Here is a 7874-nt window from a genome sequence, read left to right on the forward strand (position 1 = left end):
AATAATAATAATAATAATAATGTTGGAAGGGACCTTGGAGGTCATCTAGTCCAACCCCCTGCTCAGGCAGGAAACCCTATACCATTTCAGACAAATGGCTGTCCAATCTTTTCTTAAAAACTTCCAGTGTTGGAGCATTCACAACTTCTGGAGGCAGGTTGTTCCACTGATTAATTGTTCTAACTGTCAGGAAGTTTCTCCTTAGTTCTAGGTTGTTTCTCTCCTTGATTAGTTTCCATCCGTTGCTTCTTGTCCTGCCTTCAGGCGCTTTGGAAAATAACTTGACTCCCTCTTCTTTGTGGCAACCCCTAAGATATTGGGAAACTGCTATCATGTCCCCCCTCATCCTTCTCTTCATTAAACTAGACATACCCAATTCCAGCAACCATTCCTTATATGTTTTAGCCTCCAGTCCCCTAATCATCTTTGTTGCTCTTCTCTGTACTCTTTCTAGAGTCTCAACATCTTTTTTACATCGTGGTGACCAAAACTGGATGCAGTATTCCAAGTGTGGCCTTACCAAGATATTGTAAAGTGATATTAACACTTCACGTGATCTTGATTCTATCCCTCTGTTAATGCAGCCTAGCACTATGTTGGCTTTTTTGGCAGTTGCAGCACACTGATTGTCCACTAAGACTCCGAGATCCCTTTCACAGTTACTACTATTGAGCAAGAAACCACCTATACCAGTGATGGTGAACCTTTTAGAGACCGAGTGCCCAAACTGCAACCCAAAACCCACTTATGCATCATCGGGTGCCGAGTGGGCGTGGCCCATTGGGTGGGCATGGCCCATTGGGTGGGCATGGCTGCAGTGGTAACGGCAGACTGGGTGGGACTAAAAAGTTCAATCAATCAATTCCAACTTTGGGAGATTTTTTCCCCCGCGAGAAGTTGATTGATTGAACCTTTTTTTTTTGCACATGGCGGCAGAGGCCTAAAGCAAAAAGGTTTTATAAAACCCAGCTGAAGGCCTAGGACTGGGGCGACGGCACGCGTGCCCACAGAGAGGGCTCTGCGTGCCACCTGTGGCATGCGTGCCATAGGTTCGCCACCACGGACCTATACTATACCTGGGCATTTGGTTTTTCTTGCCTAAATGTAGAACCTTACTTTTTTCACCATTGAATTTCATTTTGTTTTCTAATATACAGTGTTCAAGTCTGTCAAGATCCTTCTGTATCTTAAGCCTGTCTTCTGGAGTGTTGGCTATTCCTGCCAGCTTGGTGTCCTTTGCAAATATTATGAGTTCCTCATCTATCCCCTCGTCCAGATCATTGATTAAGATGTTGAAGAGCACTGGCCCAGAACAGAGCCCTGGGGCACCCCACTACATACCTCCCTCCATGTAAATGCAGTTCCATGGAGGACCACATGCTGAGGATGGCTGGTCAGCCAGCTACAAATTCATCTGGTGGTGATGCTGTCTAACCCACATTTTTCTATCTTATCAAGTAATAGGTTGTGATCTACTTTATCAAATGCCTTACTGAAGTCCAACTAAATTATATCCACAGCATTCCTCTGGTCCAGTAATTTTGTCACTTGGTCAAAGAATGCAATAAGATTTGTCTAGCATGATCTGTTTTTGACAAACCTATGTTGGCTTTTGGTAATGATTTTGTTTGCCTCTAGGTGTTCACTGATTTGTTGTTTGATTATCTTTTCCAGAATCTTGAGGTCAGGCTGATAGGTCTGTAGTTTCCTGGATCCGTTTCCCCCCCTTTTTTGAAGATGGGAACTACATCAGCTCTTTTCCAGTCCCCCTGGTAGTTCCCCAGTGCTCCAGGATCTTTGAAAGATATAGTTCAATGGCTCTGAGATAACATCTGCCAGTTCCTTCAGGACCTTGGGGTGTAATCCATCTGGCCCTGGTGATTTGAACTTGTCTAGGGTGGACAGGTGCTCACTTACCATTTTCTTGTCTATCTTAACTTGTGTTTCTAATCTGTTTTTTATGGTACTGTTTTTGATAGGTTGGACTGTTTTTTCCCTTTGTGTAAAGATGGATGCAAAAAATGAGTTAAATAGTTCTGCTTTCTCCCTGTTGCTTGTCACCTTCTTGCCACTTTCTCCACTAATGGACCAATTATTTCCTTGACTTTTTTCTTGTTTTTTACATGTTGAAAGAAGCTTTTTTTTGTTATTTTTGACTTTGGTCGCAAGCCTTAGTTCATTTTGAGCCTTAGCTTTCCTCACTTCATCTTTGCAAGCTCGAGCTATTTGCTGATATTCTGCCTTAGTTATGTGCCCCTCTTTCCACTTGTTATACTTGTCCTTTTTGTCTTTCAATTTATCAGAGAGTTCTTTATGCAGCCATGCTAGTTTCTTTTGAGAGCTGTTATTTTTCTTCTTCATTGGTATTGTGCTAGACTGGGCTTTTATTATCTCACTTTTCAAAATTTACCAAGCTTCTTAAGTTGTTTTCCCCTTGAGGATTCTCATCCATGGAATCCTTCCCAAGCTGTCTCTACGTTTATTGAAATTATCTCTCTTAAAGTCCAAGACTCTAGTTTGACTGTGGTCTATTGCTTGTGCTTGCATAATGTTAAATTACAATATTGCATGATCACTCCCCACAAGGTTCCTGTGGCTTCAACACTTTCTATCATTTCATCTCTGTTAGTGAGAATTAGGTCCAATATGGCTAATCCCCTAGTTTCCTTTTTGGGAGACAAAGCTGTCTGCTAGGTCTGTTTGATCTTCCACTTGATGCAGAGTTTGTCTCCCAATTGATATCAGGGTAATTAAAGTCCCCCATTACTATTGTGATGTGCTTCCTACATATCTTAGTTAGCTGACTAACAAAAAGTTCATCTATTTCCTTTGTTTAGTTGGGTGGCCTATATAGTATACACCTATGGCAATGTCATTCCCCCCCCTTTTATATTGACTCAAATGCATTCAAGACAGTTTTCATCATTGTTGTGCTCTATTTCTATAGAGATGTAGTTATTTCTTATATATAGAGAAACTCCACCTCCTCCTTTATTTGGCCTGTTTCTTTTAAATAATTTAAATCCCTCTAGCTGTGTGTTCCATTTGTGGGTTTCATCCCACCAAGTTTCCGTAATGGCAACAATATCATATCTGCCCTCAATTACCTGAATTTCTAGTTCACCCTGTTTATTGCTCATACTCTGTGCGTTGGTGTATAGACATTTGAGTCCTTTATGACTGACCCTGTGTTTATTTTCTACATAACTTGTGTGATGCCTGAGTTCCCCTATTTTCTTACCACCTGTTTGATTAGTGCACTTTGTGTGGCACTCACTATTAAAAGCTTGATTTTGCTTGACAGCTATGTTGATATTCTTGTCCACACACACCCTTGTGTTACATGCACTGATAACCCTATAATTTTTAGATTGCCGGGGACAGGAATGTTCTGTATCAATTAACTCACCGTCCCCGTTGTTCATAGTATATCAATTACAAAAGAGTGGAAGAATCTTGAATTTTCATTTTTAACAGTGTTGCCAAAAAGGTTATTTCAGCAAATAAAGTTGGATATTTACAATGTGCTTTAAAACCTTCGGCTGTCTATTTGTTATAGTTTAGCCCATAAAGATTTTCACAGGCAAAACACCACCCTTTCCAATTCTTCTGACAAAACTCTCTGTTGATAAGATTCAACATTACATGCACTGGCTTTCTGATCCTATAGGCCTAGCAATATTTACAGGAATAGTTATCAGGGGACTTCTGCACAATAGCACTTACACTTTATATACTGCTTCATAGTGCTTTACAGCACTCTCTAAACAGTTTACAGAGTCAACTTATTGCCCCCAACAATCTGGGTCCTCATTTTACCAATGTCAGAAGATGGAAGGTTGAATCAACTTTGAACTGGTCAGGATCGAACTGTTGGCAGCAGGCAGAGTCAGCCTGTAGTACTGCATTCTAACCACTTTCTTTTTTCTTTCCTCACTATACAGTATGTGTCTACAAAATAGTAGTCCTATTGGTCAGGCCAATATATTTGAGACGGTCATCACTTCCTCCTTCAAAAATTGGATCTTTCTCTCTTTCCCCCCCTACCCACCCTTCAATGGAGGTTTTTAGTTATAGATAAACTAGGTAGCTCAGACTTCCTTATCACATTGTTAATCCTCAAATAAAGGTGATTTTTAATTAGGTTCTTGCAAGTACCAGCCTTCAGAAATCTTCCTACAAAGTAATTTTCCTAACTTTATTGTTTCCCCACATGCTTTTTATGCCACAGAACATAAGCTGCCAATCTTTGTAAGGGTTGCTCCATCAACTGTTACTGGCATTCTTATTCTAGGTTTATACTGGTAGAATTGTAAAGTTGGAAGAGATACTCAGTCTAGACCAGGCATGTCAAACTGCCGGCCCGCGGGCCGGATGCATCACGCCGAAACCGCGCCCACCCCATTGCCGGCAATGGGGAAAAAGTCACGATACGTCATGCGACATCATGTGACATCACAATTTTGACATGCCTAGTCTAGACCATTGAGTGCAACCCTTTGCTTAATGCAGGCATCCAAATTAAAGCATACTCACTGATGGCCATCTAGCCAGTTTGCACGTCTTCATTGCCTTCACCTCTTGCAGTATAGGCTGTACTATCAAAATGCCCTTATGAATAGGAAGAGGTTTCTAATATACAATGTGATTCTGCCTTCCTGTAACTTCAGTCCATTTTGGTGTTGGGTTATGTAGTGCTCCCAAAAACGTTCTACAAGAGTATAATGGAAAAAATGGGGGGGGGGAAGAGATTTTTTTTCTAGTTATAAACAGACTTGGTGGGAAATATGAAATTAAAACTTGATATTTTCTATATGTTAAGAATGCATCATATATAGCATATTTGTTACTATATTTTCACAGGATATTGTTGAATACTTTGTTGATTTGTTGAATACTTTTGTAAATAAAAGTATTTAATGTAATTAAAATGATGTAGTAGTTAGATAAAAATGTTATATGGGGTAGAGAGCTTCATGGGTACTGAAGACACAGTGCCACTTTGGGGTCCACAGGGTGAAAGTATCCAACGTGGAATAGGAAGATGCAACATCAAAGCCCCTTGTAGTTATGAGACTCATTAGGTTGGAAACATGGATCTGGGCTTCTTGGGGAAAAAAGCTGAACTGTGCAACTTCAGTTCTATTGTCATTTTGTAAGGTATACCTAGAAACTTTTCTCTGTTTTGGCATGTTAATAAGATAATGAAAATATTATTATTTATTGCTGGGAATAATTTCTGATGCATGAAGAAGCCTTCAGGGTTTTAGACATACTTAGAAGTCACAGGTGATTTTTTTTCCATTGCATACTGTATGTGTCAATAGGAAAACATTCTACATCCCGCATGGCAAATGCCGCTCTTGGCTATTCTGTAAGTGGCCCTTGGATTCCTTCCTGTTTTTAACGCTACCCAATAATCAGATATCAACTGGATAGTATGAATCATTTCTGCTTCCCAGTGATCTTGTTTAAACAGCTGGGACATTGCCCATCTTGATGTTTCAACTTCTTATTAATTTCTTATGTTGCCAAGGTTTGCAAGAATTGAGATTCTTTTTTCTTGAAACTTCTGTGCAGTCTAAAGTTATTTCATTCCTATCAACCTGGTATCCTAGAGGCTTCGTACCCAGCCATGGACATGCTATCTAAGAATGACAACTGCACTCTACAACATCTAAAGCAGTGGTTCTCAACCTTTTTAATGCCAAGACCCCCAACTGGTCGTAAGTCGAGGACTAAACCGGTCGTAAGTCGAGGACTAAACCGGTCGTAAGTCGAGGACTACCCAACCGGTCGTAAGTCGAGGACTTTCCCTGCCCGGGAGTGCCGCACATGCGTGGTTCCGCCCCCTGCGCCGGCCGAGGCGTAGCTGGCAAGCGGCAGAGACNGAGCAGGCCGACCACCAGCTGGCCCAGCCCAAGGGAGGTAAGGCATCGGCTGGAAAAGGGGAAAAAAAATGGCGGACCGCCTTGCTTGGCGACCCCCGTGAAATGGTCGATCGACCCCAAATGGGGTCGCGACCCATAGGTTGAGAACCACTGATCTAAAGGGACACAAGGCAAAACTAGTGGAATTAGGTCTGCATTAAGGAAGTAAGCTGCTATCAGCAACCATGTTCTTGCAGATAGCATCATTAGCATTCAGCAAGGCTCTTGACTAACCATACTTTATGGTGTTCTGCTGCCATTTCCTTTTTTTTTTTTTTTAAAGAAAGACTCTGGAAAGCTACAAAACTAAGTGAGAACAGTGATGCCACTCTTTCTAAAATTGTCTTGCTCAGGTTTGAGGCTTGTTCCAGTGGTTTTGAACTTGTATCTGAAGATGGAAACATGTTAGACCTTTTGCTTTGGAATAGTTGCTATGTGATCTAGATGTGAAGATATTATCAACCTTTTATCATGATCAGATCACTTCCAGGCCCAGGTGCAAAATTGATGGCCACCTACGATCTCCATAGGGCTGGACCTATTCAAATCTATGCCAGGTACCAGATGAATCTCGGTGGCTTTTGGTGAATAACTGGGGATGTTTTTGATAATCTGGTGGGCAAATTTCCTGAGGGTTGGTTTGCTGTTGGCAATGTGAGGTAAGCTGGATATTTGAAAACACCCCGAGAGGCCTATCAGCCAATCCTAGATGGTTCTTTCATTCAGTGCAGTATCAAGCGCCCAGGAAATCGGGAGATTCAGGCAGTTCAAATGAGTATAAAGGTTTAAGCTTGCTACAAGAATCTGGCCAAATGACCATTAAGGGAAATGTGGAAAAGATAAGAGAGGCATTCAAGATGGGCTGGGCTTAGATCTCTTGCGGGCGTGAAGGGACCTGTGACTTACAACGCGTTTGACCCCTCCCTCAGGCTCAGCCTTGTCCTCTCCTACATGCAGGCCTCTGGGAGATGAAGTGGCAGAAGTGACATGTAGAACACCAGTGGAGGAAATGAAAAAAAATAAATCTTGACTAAGCATTTGGGCCTGCTTGGTGGTAATAAGAGTAGCAAAATGTTTTCACTTCTCATTTATTGGACCACTAGGTCTTATCCAGCAGCTGTGTTTCAGGGAGCTAATTTCCTGCTAAGACCTACTGCTAGCCACTCTGGTCTGAGGCTCAAATTTACTTGACTCTTCAAGGGCAAGGTATAGGGGGTTGATTTGGACATCATTGCCTCCAATTATCTGGGATTCCTTTTGGCTTGTAACCAATGAAGAGGATAGTGTGACTTCTGGTTTGGATCCTTGTCCTTCTCTCCCTTTCTTGCATCTGGGTGGAGGGATTGTTTTCTGGATTTGGGAGCACAAAGCCATTGAGAGAAATAATCTGGCAGTTTGGGGTGTGCTATCATCATGCTGATGACACGCAGGTTTTTGTTGCTGACCCCAAGCCAGCAGTAATGCTACTGAAGTTCTCTCCTGGTTCCTGAAGGCTGTGAAGATCTGGATGGGCAAAAGGAGACTTAAATTGAATTGTAGCAAAACAGAACTACTGTGAATCTCAAAACCCTAGTATGGCAGGCTGTTACTATACAGCAAATTAAGAGTTCCAGTAGTCCTTGACAATGTGTTTCCTAACCAGGCCTATTCTTGAAGAACTGATACATTGGAAGAAACTGCTAGCAACTCTCCATTTTAGGGAGGTGAAAATGCCGAGGCTAGAAGTCAGTTTTTGGTGGCAACACCAATCCTTTGGAGAGTGGCCTTCTAGTGCAGGGGTCCCCAACCCTCGGTCCATGGACTAGTACCGAGCCGCAGCATGCCAGCAACCGGACCACACAAAGAAGGAAAGCCCCATCCGCATGATGCAGGCAGCACACAAAACCACTCCCCCTCCGGTCCGCAGAAAAACCTCTCTCCATGTAACCGGTCCCTGGTGCCCAA

The sequence above is a fragment of the Protobothrops mucrosquamatus genome, unplaced genomic scaffold (assembly GCF_001527695.2).
Source record: "Protobothrops mucrosquamatus isolate PMUCROS unplaced genomic scaffold, P.Mucros_1.0 scaffold1969, whole genome shotgun sequence".
NCBI classification, from domain to species: domain Eukaryota; kingdom Metazoa; phylum Chordata; class Lepidosauria; order Squamata; family Viperidae; genus Protobothrops; species Protobothrops mucrosquamatus.